This window comes from Marmota flaviventris, chromosome 12, assembly GCF_047511675.1.
Source record: "Marmota flaviventris isolate mMarFla1 chromosome 12, mMarFla1.hap1, whole genome shotgun sequence".
Lineage (NCBI taxonomy): Eukaryota > Metazoa > Chordata > Mammalia > Rodentia > Sciuridae > Marmota > Marmota flaviventris.
The window spans coordinates 78,077,686-78,094,646 of NC_092509.1; the positions used below are offsets into that span (position 1 = coordinate 78,077,686).

A 16,961-nucleotide genomic window follows, 5' to 3' on the forward strand; every position below is an offset into this window, starting at 1 on the left:
GTCAGGAACTCATCAAGCTTGTATCAAGGTGGACTGCATGCCAGGCCCATGCAGGGAGGGCATCTGCTCACCCAGAGGCGGGCATTCCCCTGAGGGCTGCTTCTCACCTGTGCCCCACTAACCCACTAGAGTCTAGGCAGAGGAATTCCTAGGCAGAAGAATGTCCTGGGTTTCCTAGGAAGGAAGGCCGAAGGCACATGAGGGGACAGGGTGTGAATCAGAAATGTGGCAGGAGCTGGGGGAGGGGAGGAAGACACCAACAGATGGCCAGACCAGTACTTGGCTGGAAAGTTCCCTGGTCGTTTTTGCTTCTGTGACTCCCTATGTGTGTCATGGGAGCAAAAGGATGGACACTATCTGCTAAAAGTCTGTCATCCTGGAGTCCCCCCCACCCCACCCCCCGCCAAGAATGTGACCTCCCACACCTTCCCCCTGTGGGCCTTCTCCAATGGTACTAGAAGGTGTGACCGAAAGTGCCGGAAACTCAACAGGGGAACACATGGACTTGGGGACAGGAGCAGATCTGAAGCTGAATTTATTGCCTCTTTCCAAACTTAGAGGACAGACACGTTGTAAACCTCCTAATCCTCACTCCCAGGGGCCCAGGAAGAGCCCCCTTCATCTCCAGACAGAAAACAAGAGAAGAGGCCTGGAGACTGGTGGACTTTGCCCAGATGTTGCTTTGGCGGGGGCATAATAGGGCTAGGCCTCCTGGGGCTGTCTGGGGCAAACAGCTGTGATAGCCCAAGACCTCTGGGGGCAGGAGCTGGAGCCGGGAAGAAGACGGAGCCAGAAAGGCAGACACAGGGAATCTGAGGCAGGGTACGGGGCTCCAGCCTGAGGTATTTCTTTACTGCACCATGCATGGGCTTAGGTCCAGGGAGGCCAAGGATTTGATCCATGTGGGTCAGGAAGGAGCTTGGAGAGGGGGAGAGATGGCCGGACTGGGAGTCGCCTTCCCAAGCCTCAGTTGGCTTATCTGTAACAAGAGAGTGTCGGGCCAGGAGACTCAGCCGGGCTCTTCCTTCATCTGTTATCTGTGGTCTACATTGGCAACTTTTTGGGCCCCAGTAGAATATATGATAACCTGCCATGGAGAAAGAAGTCTCCAGATAAGGTGACAGATAGAGGAGGCCTATATCCTGAGCCAATCTCCCATATCTAATTAGGGGGCCAGTCTTGCCAACTATCCTTTTGAAATAGCTTCTGCTTGGTCCCCAAGCCACAGGCCATTAGATCTTTCTGGGCCTCTCTGTTCCCCTTCATGTCCTTTCCTCAGTCCATACCCTGCTAAACCACAGATCTATCCTGTCTCTGAACTGCTTTAAAACCTTTGCAGGTGTAGTGGCACATGAGCCAGGAATCTCAGTGATTCAGGAAGCTGAGGCAGAATGATCACAAATTTGAGGCCAGCCTGAAGCAGTTTCTTGAGACCCTCAGTAATTTAGTAAGACCCTGTCTCAAAATAAAAAATAATAAAAAGGGCTGGGGATGTAGCTCAATGGTAAATCACTCCTGGGGCCAATCCCACTACCAAAAACAAAAGACAAAGAAAAAACTTTGCAGTCTCCTTAAGCGGTGGAAGTTAGCTCTCAGTTTGGCCTTCGGGCCTTCATAATCTAAACTCAGCCCGATTCCCACTGTTTCTCAAACACGTGCTTTGCACGTTGCACTTTCCTCACAGTATTTGCTCTGCCTGGAATCCTCGTTGTCCACTTCTTCACCTTCTTTCTGATGATCCTTCAAGGCTGCTCAGTTGCCTCTGTGTGAAGCTTTCCTGGATTTACCACCCTCTGCTCCCCATTGGAGTTAGCCTCTTTTTCTTCTGTGTGCTCAAAGACCTTTGTTTGTAACTCTGCAAGTCCTATGAGGTCATACCCTGGAGTTATACTTTATGGTATAGACTTGAGATTGTGAGTCCTTGAAGTCCTGGTTATACATTTGTACTTCAGTGCCTAGCACAAACCTTGGGGCCACCACTCAGTGGGTATTTAGTGAACCTTTATTGCAGATGGTTGAATTAATAATCTGTATGCAAGTGATAGAGAAAGAAAGAAAACATTATCTTTCCTATATTACTGAAGGAAAATAAGGTAGCTATCATTGATGGGCGTGTAAGGAAAGTCTCTAAAAAGGCACCAGGGTGGGGGCCTGGGATGTAGCTCAGAAAGAGGCCCTGGGTTCTATACTCAGCACTTCAATACACACAGGGTATGTGTTGACAAAGAATGACAGGCTGGGAAAGATGGGAAAAGATTCTAAATCCTACCTTGTGCATCCCCTCCACTCAGAATCGGATTGTTGGTGTTGATGGTCTCACTAAATTAAGAATGGGTATAGCTGGGTGCAGTGGCACATACCTGTAATCCCAGGGGCTCAGAGGCTAAGGCAGGAGAACCACAAGTTCAAGGCCAAGCCTCAGCAGTTTAGTGAGGCCCTAAGCAACTTAGCAAGATCCTGTCTCAAAATAAAAAATAGAAAACGCTGGGGATGTGGCTTAGTAGTTAAGCATCACTGGGTTTAATCCCTAGTACCAAAGAAGAAAAAGAAGGAGAAGGAAAAGGAGAATTTGAACTGATTTCTAATTCATTTACTACTTTGTGTTGCTCAGTGCGTGTGCCTTGGAGTAACACTGGCCAGGTTCAAATCCTAGCTGTACTATCTTAAGCAAGTTATCAAAACTCTTTGTGTATCTACTGAGTGAGGCTAATAGTTGTTTTTACCTTGAAGACTTGTGGGAGTATTAAATGAGTTTATAGTACTTAGAATGATGTCCAGCACATGGTGGTATCCAGTAGGTGTTAACTATTAGTACTTGTGATCTATACTCTGTTTCCTTCCAAGAAGAATTTGAGGCAGCATAAGATATTAAATCATAGAGAAAAGATGATAATTATGTGTGTTTATATTATATTAAATATTAGAAATTACTTAGTAATAGGAAGGAGAGAAAGATAGGTATTTGTTCGCTTGTTTGAATTAAACCCCTAAATTTGCCTCTGAGCTTCCAAGAAGCCAAGGCAAAAAGGGACTATACAATCTTGAGGGGTGGTTTACTGGGAATTGAACCCAAGGGTGCTTTACTATTCCTGCTTCAGCCTCCCGAGTGGCTGGGATTACAGGCATGCACCACCGAGCACAGGAGTACAATTTTTACTGTGAAATATTAAAACATCCTGCCCTCCACATCTACACATTTTTCAACATGGGATTGTGGTGTGAATCCCTAAGTTGGAATTTTGGAGCCAAGGATTCTTTTTTTATTTTTATTTTGTTATTGTTGGAGCCAAGGAATCTGAAGTTATTCTCAATTGGCATTTAGTGTCACCCTCAGTGGGCTTAACCCTTTAATGAGAGCACATAATGACAACAGGAATAAGCAGAATCAGGATAATGACTGGGATAATAAGGAGCAGCTCTAAGCTTCTTTCTATCTTCAGCTCAGGGTTTCCTTCCCTCGCTCTGGGCTGGGGACCTCCCTTAGGTTAGGAGTTGAGCCCTGCTGAGTGGGAAATTGCCAGGTGTCCCAGGTGGTTTCCCTGAGGCCCTGGCTGTGTAGGGAAGCAAGGTAGCTACTGGGGCAACTGCTCATGGGATTTTGCAAAGACTGGGCTTCCAGATTCAGAGCAGAATGGTGATCTTTGTGGGGAGGATCAGCTCCTAAAAAGATCACAACTCCCTGTCCCCAGCTTCTGCATTTAAAGAGGAAACTATAAAAAGTCTAGGAAGACCCCTGGCCCTACCCCTCCAGCCTGACGCTAGGCTTAGGAGGAGCTGCTCCATCTTTGCTTAAGACCTTAATCCATGCAGGTATTTTGGGCCCATCTCATGGAATTCTTTGGGAGGCTGGAAGGTTTGGGTGATGGTTAGAAATAGCTAAATTACTACGCAGAAGAAAACAGGAGGGTCGTGTATTTTTGCTCCTAAGAGGAAGAGCCAAAAGAGGAAAAGGAAATGAGACCTCTAAGAGCTCGACTAGCACATGGACCTGGTACGGAGCGGTGTGGGATGGGGACTGGAATCCACATTACTGGGGGAACCCTGGGAAGTTTTAAGAACAGAAATGCCCAAAGCTGCATTTCTAAGTTGTTTGTTCTCTTGCTGCATTAATCCCTGCTATAGACCCAACTCTTCAATAAAGTGGGTTTGGTCCAAGGCACATCAAGCCCTTGGAAGGTGTTCTTATGTAGAAAAAAATGAAAAGGGCTTCAAATGGATGGCCCACAATAGCAAAAGCACTCCTGGGTCAGCAAGCTGATTCCTAAACTGAACTGATTTGGGCAAAACAGAAGCTCAAAGCCAGAAGCACTGAGGAGGAGCCATGTCTTTTGTTTCTCCATCCCCACTCCCAGGGGACTCTGGAATAGTTTGAAGAGCATCCAACCTCCCTTCCATCCTAGAATGAAGGTGGAGCCCAGCCCTAAGGCAGCAGCTGATCTCAGCTGATAGTTGACCCCTGGGAGCCTGAAATGAGGTGTCACCCTCAAGTGCCTTTCCTTTAGTGATAACAACCACCTCCAAAGGGAGGGTACTGCCTGCTCAAGGTGCGGTGCCATCGACTTCTTGGCAACCAGCAGATCTTCCCTGGCAGGATCTGTGGGGCTTGCTGAAGCCAGAGTGGGAAGGAAAAATGGGAGCAGGAGCAAGTGCTGCCGAGATGAGATCTACCTTGTTTGGCTGACCTTGGTGACTCACTGCCATTTATATATCAATCACCTAACCTTGAGATCTAAACACCTTTTGTCCTCTTTGTCTTGAGAGATTAAAGGAAGGGAGTTTGTCCCTATCCTCAGAGGTGGAGGGTGGGGTCTCTTCAGTCTAATTTTGGGAGAAATGGTTTCTGCCCTCTGGACATCTCAAATTCCAGAGGAGGGAGTTGCAATTATAGAGAGTAAACAGACACAAAGTCACCAGCAGACAAATGTGAACAGAGGAGCAAAGCCCAGCGTGGCTCACAATTAGTGAAGGAGGAGGGTTGAAATAAGGGCACCAGCCATTAGCTGGTGTTTATGAGGAAATAGCTTGTAGGAGCTGGGAGGTATGAGCCTGGCTGATTTGGAAGGAGGGAAGCCTTATTAGCTGCAGAAGGCAGAGATGTCCTGCAGCGGCTGGTGCTATAGGAATGGATCATAAGATAAATATTCACCCTTAGGCTTTTGGTCATTCTAGTCCCCCTCACTGGTTGGACTGGAAGGTAATGTAAAAGGTGTCAACTGTCAACATCTGCTCATCAACACAGGCCCCAAACAAACAGCCCTGAGAGCAAGAAGGTCAACACCAGATGCTTTTGTTTACAAAACTTGAGCTTTACAACAGGGTCAAAGGGCATTCCCAGAGTAACTGGGTGCGGCCCCAAGGAGGCAGGTTTGGAGAGGTGAAATCTGTCAGCATCCGAGCCTCTTCATCAGAAGGGCCACCTGGACAGGTTGTTCTCAGTACGCAGTGACCAGTGACAGTGTGAACATCACTTCAGTTTAGGAAGCTGTTCTTACTCATCTGATCTACACTAGGGCAGAGGAAGCCACCCACTATATTTTATGGAGAAGGAAACTGTGGCCTGAAAGGCTGGTTTAAGGTCACACGTCAGGGCCAAGGCTGTTCTTTCCACTACCCGACACTGGCCCTGCCTCACGACCCTCTGGCTTTTGGACTTGAGGGACGCTGAGCCTTCCTGGACTGTGTGCCCCGGCGAAAGGCCAACTGGTCGTCTGCATTTCAATCTAGCTCTGCACATTTCATGAGAAACCCAACGAGGAGGCGGGAGATAACGTCTGGGAAGGCGGCCCACCTGGACTTCCTGGCTTTCAGCGAGGCCAGCGTCCGTTCTCCGAACGCGGCTCACCTCTGCCCCACCAGAGCACTGCTTGGCAGGGGAGAGCCAGCTCGAGACAGCGGGCACAGTCCCCTGCCAGCGCGCCCCCGCCCGCGCCCTCCGGAGTCCGTGCCCATATAAGGCCCGCGCTTCCCGGCGGCCGGGCCGTGACGCGCCGCGGTCCACGTCAGCGGCCAGCGGGAGGCGGCGCCCGCTCCAAAACCAGTGACGCTGCGCAGTGGGAGGCGGAGGCAGCTGCGGCGCCCGCCCGGCCGCGGTTAACCCCTGCGGGGCCGCGAGCTCCCTGCCTGGCCGCTGCTGACTGCCAGGAGGGCTTCGAGCTTCTGCGCAAATGCGGGTGCTGAGCCCGCGCCGGGTGGCCTCGTGCCCTAGCATCCTGTCCCTGGCGAGCACAGGGAGTTGAGTCTCCGAGACCACCTTTGGGCATCCGAGTGCGTTCAGTCTGCACATTTTGCCTGAGATGAGAAGGATGCGAAATTCATGGACAGCCCTAGTAGGTAGTGTGGAGTGCATTTTGGCTCTAGAGCCAAGGGAGTTTGCCCTCTGGGTTGTTGAAAGACAATCTCATGTCCCATTGGTACTTGATCTTTTCCTTCTTGAAACAGACAAAAAAGACCCGTAGGCATCAGTGCGTCTGGAGAGCCCCCAGGAAGTCTATGGGGAGGTGCTGCGGTAAAGGGACCCCCTTCCCACTAGGGCATACGCCTTCCCACCCAGTCCCCAGCCAAGTCAGATAAAAAGGTCTAGCCCCGGAATGATGGAGGAGGAGCCAGGAAAAGGAGTGTTGGGGAGTCCCCTTTCTAGGTAAAGGCCAGGAAACAGAAAAGGAAGAGATACTGTTTTGAGAAAAGCGCAAGACTCAGTTTCAACCGCATTTCATCAGAAGCCTCGTTGGAGATAGGGGTGGCCTAGTTGCTGAGTCCTGCTGTGCTCAGGTGAGACCTATTGGAGCTCCGCCCTCGCCTGCCTTGTCTCACCTGACGTGTGAGTGCGTGCCTCTGTGCATGAGCACCCGGCATGCTCATGAGCGGAGAGGCAAAGGGAGCTAACTGTAATACAAGGACTCCAAGATGAAGGGAGCGAGGTGAGTGAGAGTGTGAGGTATAGGATGCAGATGGGAAGAGTCAGATACTGGCCCTCGGGCTCATAGCCCCAGGACATGTTGGGGAACTTGGCTGACTCTGTCTGGGGGAGGGGCTCGGACTTAGGGGAAAGTCCCGGGGCCTCCCAAACCATCCCTTTACACTCAGGATGCTCACCCACCCACACTTCCTCTTCTAAGACCCACTTCCTCTCTTTTCTCTAAGATCAATCTCTGGTAGAGAATTCGTTGGATGGAAACCTCACCCCATCTCCAAGCTCTGGGTACAGTGACAGAGTAGGCATAGGAGTGTGGGGAGAGAAAGTGGCCCTCCTTGGCAGGGAACTGGTGGCAAGTTTGCTTCTGCTATGGACAGTGTCCCTGATCTTGGTCTCAGGGTGGCTAATCAAAATGGGGCTAAGTCTGGGAACTTAAAAGACTGACAGGAGAGGGGACTTCCTCTGTTTGGTGGGGGTGGGGGGCTTCTTTCTTCAGTGTCCAGGGACTGGATAATGGCAAAATTATTGGAGAACAAAAAATGAAGGGATAATGTTAGTGCCTGCATAGTGGTCATGACTGTGGGCTTTGGAGTCAGTTGGGACTTCAGTTCTGCCATTGGCAATGAGGTCCTGGGCAGATTTTTAACCTCTTTTAATCTCTATGTTCTTGTTTGAAATAAAACTATTAGTTATATTCATTCTTTTTGAGAATTAAAAGAGGTCATGTTTATTAAAAGTTTTGCATATATTAATTTTTTCCATAATATTTAGTACCTGGCACAGAGTGGGTACTTAATAAATAGTGACTGCTGTTACAGTTAGTAGCAGTAGCAGGAATCATGGAAGTCCTCTCCAGGACACCACATGGGGAGTTAGCCAGAATTATCAGGTGTGCCAGTCTTGCCTTTGGTGGCTTTGTGCCTCTCAGATGTCTTTGAGGTCCCTCATCACCTCTGCCACCTCCTCTTCCATCCTGACCCCAGCCTGGCCTGAAAGGAAGAGCAGCAACCATGGAAATACAAGGTGTTTATCTCCGGGCTCTGCCCTTCCCTGTGCCACTGAGCCCTTCTGAGCCTCAATTTCCTTCTCACTGAAACAGGGGGGACACTTTCTGGCTGGAGTCCCTTACCGTGAGAGTCAAGAGAATAAACGCTGGTGGAAATATTTTGAAAATAGCCCCCACCCCTCAGTCCTCCACTTGGTGAATTCTCTCTTCTCATTCTCAGCTACTCCCTGCACCTCAAGTCTCCCTCTGGGTTCTTGCACAGCTTTGATTGCTTGTGTTGGAGAGGTTAGTCTGACGGAACCTCCTCAGGGCAGGAAGTAAGTCACTCATTTCTGGACTCCAGTGTCAAGTCCAGGACAAGGCACACAGTAGGAGCTCAAACAAAGCAAGTTTCCTTTCATCTATCAGCACATCCCAGTGAGGGGGCAGAAGGAGGAGGCCTTGGCAGAATTTGGGGAAGCTGCATCTGTCCTCTGGGCTGACCCAAGTCTTGGGAATGAGAGGATCCATCGGAAGACAGGAGGGGAGCCTTCCCAGAGCAGCCAGACTCAGGGCTTCCGATCATTCACACCACACAGAGCCCAAGACGGTGTCAGTCTCTTTAGGGCCACAGTAGAAACCTCCAGCCCACAGCCTCTGTGGGGAGCCCCACCACCTGGGAGGAAAGAAGCATTCTGCCTAGAAGAGAAGTCACTGGGTAACCAGTTCCACTTCCTCCTGGCAGGAGCGCTCACCCAAACTCCCTCTGCCACCCAGAGCAACCCATTTCTCCCTCTGCTGCCTCATGACCAAGAATAGCTGCCCTCTCCATAATTGGTTTAAAAATAAGACACTTGCCTTACCTCACCCTTACTCTTGTGATTAAAGACCTTGGCAAGCAGGTGACCCTCGGGCCTGTACCTGCTCCCCTGGCAGAAAGAGGAAGACCCATGGCAGCCTGTGGGGCCCACATGTCCTTGTGGGGTGAACTCTGCCTACTGAAGCCACATCCATGCTCCCTGGGAGGACCTGCAAGTTAGACTTGAGTGCCCTCCGCTGCTGCTGGCTGACTTCTAGACACCCACTCTCACCAGTATGGCCCTGGCACACACACTGTTTACTACCATAACTTGTCTCTGAGAGGCTTTGCACAAGATTAGGAGGAAGCAGCTTCCTGAGAAAACCAGGTTGTGCCTGGCGTGGTGGCTCATGCCTGTAATCCCAGCAATTAGGGAGGCTGGGTTGGGAGGTTAACAAGTTTGAGGCCACCCTTGATAATTTAGTGAGGCCCTAAGCAACTCAGTGAGACCCTGTCTCAAAATAAAAAATTAGACTGGCGATGTAGCTCAGTAGTAAAATACCCCTGGGTTCAATACCGGTTCCAAATAAAAAAATAAACAAAGCCAGGTTGTATGCTCCCTGAGGGCTGATCCTCCCAGGAGAGATTTCTCATGACTGTTCCAGGCAAAAAAAAAAAAAAAAAAAGAAAAGAAAAGAAAAAGAAAAAAGAAAGACTAAGAAGCAGAAGCCCTAAATTCCAGGCCACTCAGAAAAACCTGAAAGAGAACCTCAGGAATTTTTTCCATAAGAAAAATGACCAGGGTGGCTGTTAAGACCCAGTGAAACTGTGGTTACAAAGCCCATTGTAAGGGATGCCATCACCGGATCCGTTATTTCTGCCTGTCACTCCCCAGGCCTCGGGTCTCCACCAGCTGCCATCTCTGCAAGTGGTCCTGCCTCCTGAAACCCCCTGCCGGGGCAGCAGAGTGCACCCACCCCAACTCCTCAGGGCTCACTCATTCACAGTTTACCTGTTGCTGAGGGCGGGGGGACATAGCCTCAAGTGTCTTCCACTTGAGTGATCTGCTGCTTCTCTATCCACCACGCCTCCTTCCTTGTCCTGAGGTCCTGAGAGAGGACAAGTTCACTCCCCCAGGGCTGGTCCTGGGCCTCTGTTCCCTAGCAGCACAAGCGAATCACAGTGTGTGGGGAGCGTGTTTTTAGGAGGGGCACGCAGCCAAAAGGCTTTGTGGGACAAAACCTTGTTTCTGTTCAATGGGACTACATAAACAAATCGCTCTCTGGCTATGGAGGGCTTACGTGTGTTCTTTCCTCTTGTGAATCACGCTAGCTTGGGATTCATTGGGATCCTATAATCAACACTGAACAGCTGCTGGCTGCAGGAGGGGCCCTGAGAGCCAGGCAGAGCCAAGTCCTGTGGAACCAGTTAGAGAATGATTGGGGGTTTGGGAAGGGGGGACAGTCATAGAAGTTCCAGATCTCAGTTCTCACCAGGTTGTCCTTCTGGGTCATCTCTCCTCAGAGGTGTGAAGGAAGGCAAGCCACCCAGCAGTTTCCTGTCTGAAAGCCATTGGCACAGCCCACCATTAGTGGGCCGCCCATGTTGTTGGGACCAGTGAACCTCTGAGGTGGGAAGCGCTGGCCAGCACCTGCCCTGTTGGCCAGGGAGCAGAACGTTGTGGAACATACAACTTGATTCCTGGCTTATCAATTAGGAACTGGGATGGAGAAGGGGTTTTGAACATCCCTCCAAAGGTCCAGAGACTTTTCCTTGGGCTTGGTCATTGTAACAAAAGTTTCTCCTCCCCCAGAAAGCTCTGAGACCAAACAGTATGACAGGTGGTCTGTGGAACAGACAGCTGTGGCACACTGCTTGGGCTCAAATCCTAGCTTGGACAAATACTTCATATTTCCTGGACTTCTTTCTTCATCCACAAAGTGGAAATGACAGTGGAATCTATCACATGGGATAGCTGTTGAATAATGAGATAATGCATTGATAATGTTGAATAATGAGATAAAGACCCAGGGCTGCAATAAATACTGTTATTCTAAGAAAGGATCTTGCTTGAGAGTCCCTGTAGTCTTCCCCACCATTGTGAAATATAAGTCTCTTCCGGATTCTGACACTTTGAATTAGGCCAGTGTAATATGTAGGCATACACACATACACATGCATACATATTATGTAGCATATATACGAGGATATAATATATGGGTCTGTCTAGCTGCCTATCTATCCATCCTCTGGCCTCTGAACTCTGGTGCATCAAGAGGAAGTCTCACTTTCTTCATTTGGACCATGGAGAGCACACAGGCACTTTCCCAACAGCAGTAGGGTGATATGAGTCATTCTGGCCCATTGGGAGTGGGGAGGGTTGGAGAACCTTTTCAGTGTAAGAAAACCTGGTTGGCCAATGTGCCCCGGACTATTCATTCAGTCCCTCCCTGTGTCATAATGATATGGATTATCTCCCAGAACTTTCATGTTTATTGTGTTATTTAATTTTCACAGTGATCCCACAGAATAAGCTAAGTTGTTTATTATTAGTCTGGGGATTGAACACAAGGCCCTCTACCACTGAGCTACATCCCCAGCCCTTTTTCTTTTTGATTTTGAAGCAGGGTCTCACTAAGCGGCCCAGACTGGTTTTGAACTTTAGGCTAATAAGATGTTATCCAAGAGGCCAACTGGGACCTGGAGCTCCTACCTCCTGACTCCCTGCTCCAACAAGCCATCCAGATCCCATCCATCTTTGCCCCAGGTGACACTACTAGGAAGCCCAAGGTGATTGCAGCAGGAAGGAGCCTGTGGTCTGTAATAACAGCACGATTTAGTAACAAGTTGAGTCAGGGGTAATTGGGGGCAAACACCGGGCAGAGAAAAGACTGACCCTGTCAGACTTGGCTCATCCTCTTCCCTCTTCAAACACTCCCGCTCAATTGTTGACCTCCAAGCATCAAGGAAGTACGTGACACCACTGCCAGAAACAAAATGTGCGGGGTCAAGTGCACGTCCAGTGTGCAAACAAGAAATTCCAGGTGCCCTGAAAGGGAGCGGTGTTGCTGGCCTGGCAGTCACAAGAGCTTCCTGGGCCTGCATTCTGTGCTGACTGTGGAGCTGGGAGTGAATCACTCACCCTTCACAGCACCTGCCCAGGGACAGGGGCAGAGCCTCTCAGCCTCAGCCCCAGCTCTCCTGCATGGTGCCAGGAGTCAGGAGTGATGTCTTCCTTCCTTCCTTCCTTTTTTTCTTTCTTGTGATGCTGGGAGTGAACCCAGGGCCTCGCGCATGCCGGGCAAGCACTCTACTTCTGAGCCACATCCTCAGCCTTCTTTTGTATTTTATTAGAGACAGGGTCTCACTGAGTTGCTTAGCACCTTGCTAAATTGCTGAGGCTGGCTTTGAACTCGCAATCCTCTTGCCTCAGCCTCCCGAGCCACTGGGATTACAGGCATGCGCCATGGCGCCCGGTGGGAGAGTATGGTTTTAAGCACCTTGAACTCTCTAAATGCTACCAACTTGCTGAGCCTCAGTCCCTCCCCTTTGCCATACATGAGGGTATTGGACTAACTGTACCTGAGGTCCTGTGGCCTGACAGCCTGTGGTGATCTGTGCCAAGTGACCCAATTCCTTCCCTTCCATCCTTTGTGAGACCAGGGTCTCCAGAACCCTTGAGGTGGGAAGGGGCAGAGAAGAGATTCCGCAGGGCCAGAAAGAGTCTCCTTGAGGGACTTGAGAGTGGAAATAGGTTTGCCAGCTTCCAAGAGGAGTGGGGGCAGGGGCAGGTGGTATCCTGTTAGAACCATTTCTAATAAACCAAGCTCTGTACTAACCAACTTACACATACCATTTCACTTCATTCCTTTTTGTTCATTTGTCTGTGGTTCTTGGGATTGAATCTGATGCACTGTGCATGCTGGACAAGCACTCTGACATTGAGCCACATCCCCAGCCTTTTTTTTTTTTTTTTTTGAGACAGGGCCTCACTAGGTTGCTGAGGCTGGCCTTGAACTTGTGATCCTCCTGCCTCAGCCTCCCAACCTGCTGGGATGACAGGGGCACATCACTACACTTGGCTCATTTAATTCTTAGGGCAACTTTTTTTTTTTTTTTTTTTGTACTGGGGATTGAACCCAGGGGCACTTAACCACTGAGCCACATCCCCAGCCCTTTTAAATATTTTATTTAGAGATGGGTCTCACTGATTTGCTTAGGGCCTTGCTAAATTGCTGAGGCTGCCATCAAACTTGTGATCTTCCTGCCTCCGCCTCCCCAGCTGCTGGGATTACAGGTGTGCGCCATCGCACCCTGCTATGGTGACCTTTTGAGTAAGTATTAAGCCCATTTTACAGATAAATTAATGTTCAGGATGCTTAAAGCTATACTATAGAGTCTAGATGAGACTCAAATTCAGGGCTCATATTGTTTCCATCCAACTAACAGAGGGTGAAGGGCATAACTAAGACTATTCTTTTACTTAGAGTCTGGGCCTTTTCTGAATCCTGCTGGCACCATCCCCTGGTTAATGACACTTTCAGAGAGGCAGCCCCTTCTAGGAGTTTCCATTCATTTTTAATGGCCCAGCAGCTGTGGCCTCCCACACCCCATCGACTAGCCCAGGACTTTCTCTGCAACCAAGCGCTCTCACCATGTTGGCGCCTGTCAATGTTTAATGGCAGCAAAGCATCTTATCTCAGTTACCCAAGTCGTTTAGATTACTCCTGCTCAAGGACCTGGCGTGTGGGGGAGGTGGCAGATGGCAGTCTCAACATCACCCCTCCGCTCTGCAGGAGGGGTTATTGGAGTGGAAAGGGTGGCAGGCGAGAGACGCTCTAAGGGACAGAAAGCCTGATTGCTCATTTGCATGGCTCTGGTCACACTTGGCTCCCACAGGGAGCACTCCTGGGTGCCCACTGCATCCCCGGTCAGCGTCCTCCTGGGAGACCCCAAACACATCGAGTGAGTGGATGGCTTTCTGTAGGCCTAAACATAGATGTCCTTTGCTTCCACTCTGATGTCCCCGGAGCATCTGAATCTCTGCTTATTTTCCTGGGGGAACAGCATTCTTTGTTGCTCTTATAAACTGTTGAAAACAAGGACCTTGAGTGTTCCAGGGACAGAAACAGGTTGCAAAGAACACTCGAACCATACCTTTGGCCCAATCCTGCCATGGACCTGTAAGCTGGGGGGTCCCCACACTCTGGGTCCCAGCTCTAGAGTACTCAGGGGGAGGGACAGATTCTTGCTGCTCTCCCAGGGCCAGGGGAATGCCCGAGGCAGATGACCGAGTTCTATTTGGGGAGTAGAACGTCACTGTCCCAACCCAGCTGGGCGAGGCCACTCAGATGTTATTTACAGACTTTGCCTAATGACCCAGCCTCCAAGCTGTGACGGAGAGCAGCGGATTCACGGCCTTCTTCATTTCTACTGCTCTTGGACTTTATCAGGTCCTGTCACAATGCCCCCCTCCTCTACCTTCCCTCTGTCCAGGTGCACTGTGTCCCCACAGCTGATGAGTCACTCACAGCTGGGAGTCTGGATAAAAGTGTTCTTAGAACAGAGGGAGGGGCTTGGGAGCAGAAGAGGGTACCTCACCTGTGCCAGAGGTCAGAGAGGTTGCCAGCCACGGGTTGGAGGGCTGGGAATGGGAGGCAGGCAGGAAGGTGAGGGAGGACAGGAGGGAAAGAAGGCCAATCCTCTCACAGGACTTCTGTAGGTTGGGGAGGGGGGGTACGGGTAAGGATGAATTCACAGTCAACTTTGCTCCTAGTTCAAATGGGAAGTCCGGTTGAATGTAACCAAAATGGCCAGCACATCAGACAGTGTTCACAAAACCAGGGCCCTGGATTCCCGAGGTGGGTTTTGAAGGTTGAGAGTAGGAAAGCCTAAAGGATAATCCTGAGACCCTGTGAAACCCAAAGTATTGCTTTTTGGGGGAAATCAAGTCCCAGGAGGATGGCACTGATTTCCCTCCCAGGAAGGACCTGTGGGAACCTCAAGAAAACCAGACAAACCAGGAGTAGTGGTGCACGCTGGAAATCCCTGCGGCCGAGGAGGCTGAGGCCGGAGGATCACAAGTTCGATGCCAGCCTCAGCAATTTAGTGAGGCTCTATGCAATTTAGCAAGACCCTGTCTCAAAAAATTAAATGGGCTGGGGATGTTGCTCCGTGGTAAAGGGCCCCTGGGTTTAATCCCTGGTCCCGGGGGGGGGGGGGGGGGAAGAAGAAGAAAGAGGAGGAGGAGAAGGAGAAGAAGAAGAAGAAAACTGACAAAGGGCAGCTGCGGCCAGTGTTGCCATTGTTCTCTCCTGGGGTCCTGTCCCAGGACTCCCTCTCCCTAGGGCATAGGTCCAGCGCCCATAGGTCCAGAGAAAAGGAGGTCCAGCAAAGCCACCACTGCAGGGGTTGGGTTGGGCTAAGAGGAGGGGAAAATAGAGTCTGAGGCAGAAGCAGGGTTTGGTTCTTCCTCCTGAGTCAGCTGTGACTGCCCAGGGCCAGAGAGCAGAGGCCTGCGCCCAGCCCAGAGCTTTGGGATGCTGCTCTTCCAGGATTTTACAGCAATCTGAGCTCTTTGTGGTCTCATGGCACTGAGCTCTTGTATAGAGGTGGGTTTGGAAGGTTCAGAGTGGGAAAGCCTAAAGGATAATCCTGAGACCAGTAAGCTAAACAGGAAAGATAATAATCGGTGGATACACACTAGGCACTCTAGGGGATCCTTTATGTCTTATTGGAAAATAAGAAGCGAGTGGCTGTCTTACAGGAGGAGTCTACAGGAGTTGCTAATAGACAAAATGTAGGTTGTGAGAGAAAATAATCGGTGGATACACACTAGGGACTCTAGGGAACCCTTTATGTCCAGTGTCGCAGAAATTTCACAATTATCTTCTAAGTGAGGTTCGATTGTTTTTTCCCACCTCACAGGGTAGGAAACGAACTCCTGGATCGGCTGAGCAGCTGGAACCTCTCACAGGTGGCAGGGGACCGGGCAGGCATTGCCCCAGGGCCTCAGGGAAGCCGGCCCCGGAGCCTGGCAGCTCCACCTTGGCAATCTCACGCCTCCTCTCAGTGCCCCACTGGGCGTCAGCTCTGCTTCAGGTGCTGACCTACGTGTTGGAAACGCGAAGGGGAGTGGGACACGGTCCTCCACCCTGAAGAACTCATGATTTGGAGGACACAGATGTGACTAGGGACAAGTGAGATAAGCGGGCGAAGTCCCCAGTATTCAGGGGCGCTGGATCCTGTGCCAACCCGGCAGGTGAGAAAAGACACCTGTGGGGGGTCACCTGTGGACCGCGTCTCAGAGATGGGACGGCTTTGCCGAAGAAGCGGGGCGGGGATCGCGCTCCTGGCAGGTGGGCTGTGCGCGCCCTGGCGCGAGGTGTAGAGGGCTCGGCCTGGTTGGAGCCAAGGCCAGGACCGTGTTTTGGTTTGGGAGGAGTGTGGGGAAGTCTGGGGGTGACACATGAAATGGAGAAATGAGCAGGGTGGTTCAGAATGCCTGGAAAGATCACCCCGAGGCCAGGGACACCACTGTAGGTTCCCAAAGGGCAGCGGAGCCATAGGGTTTGGGTTTTCCAAAGATCTCTTCTTGCACGCACTTCTGCTTTTTTCGGGATGATGCTGCCTGGGAAATCTGGTACGAAGAGAGAGGCGGTAAATGTTTCCAGGAAATAAAAAGTCCTCTGCTGCGCATGCGTGTCTCTTGTTGTGTCCGGCTATAAATAGACACAGCTGGGCCAGAGTCTCCCCCAGCGCCCGAGGGCAACTTGCTCACACTCGGAGCTGCCTCTGCCCCTCCTCTCCTCCTCCTGGCCAGGCTCAGCCCCAGCAGCCCTTTCATCACCCAGCAGGCAGGGCCCAGGGTTGGCACCAGGACTGTCTGCTCTGCCGTAGCAGATTCCCCTTAGCACACAAAGCCAGCGCAACGCTGCAGCCGGAAGGGTGCGCCTTTGGCCAAAGGGGAAACGTGGTGGCTGAACCCAAGCTGAGCGTGAACTGACCCCTCCGTGGGGTGGGAAGGGGAAGTTGGCTTGAAGATGTGACTCACAGCCAGTGGTTCATAGACCATCCCGATCAGAAGCAGCGAATAGATGAGATGATAACTCTTGTCCCCTCCAACTCCGGGATCCTTCGGGACAGATCAGTGGAAGGAGAGAGACAAAAGAATAGAAAACACACACATGTGCACGTGTGTCCATACACATGGGCCCGCTTGGCTCAACGAGTGGGTCACCACACTGATCCAAGGGTCACAACAG

At 50.8% G+C, this 16,961-nt stretch overlaps 2 long non-coding RNA genes across 2 annotated transcripts; one reads left to right on the forward strand and one right to left on the reverse strand.

Moving 5' to 3' along the window:
* Positions 1–518: 518 nt before the first annotated feature.
* Positions 519–5,926, reverse strand: LOC114100854 (uncharacterized). Its single transcript, XR_003584151.2, has 2 exons — positions 5,789–5,926; positions 519–1,087 (listed from the first exon to the last, which is right to left on the reverse strand). It is a non-coding gene; the product is annotated as an uncharacterized lncRNA (long non-coding RNA).
* A 417-nt stretch (positions 5,927–6,343) lies between these two features.
* On the forward strand, positions 6,344–16,395 carry LOC114100856 (uncharacterized). Its single transcript, XR_003584153.3, has 2 exons — positions 6,344–6,917; positions 15,625–16,395. It is a non-coding gene; the product is annotated as an uncharacterized lncRNA (long non-coding RNA).
* Positions 16,396–16,961: the final 566 nt, after the last annotated feature.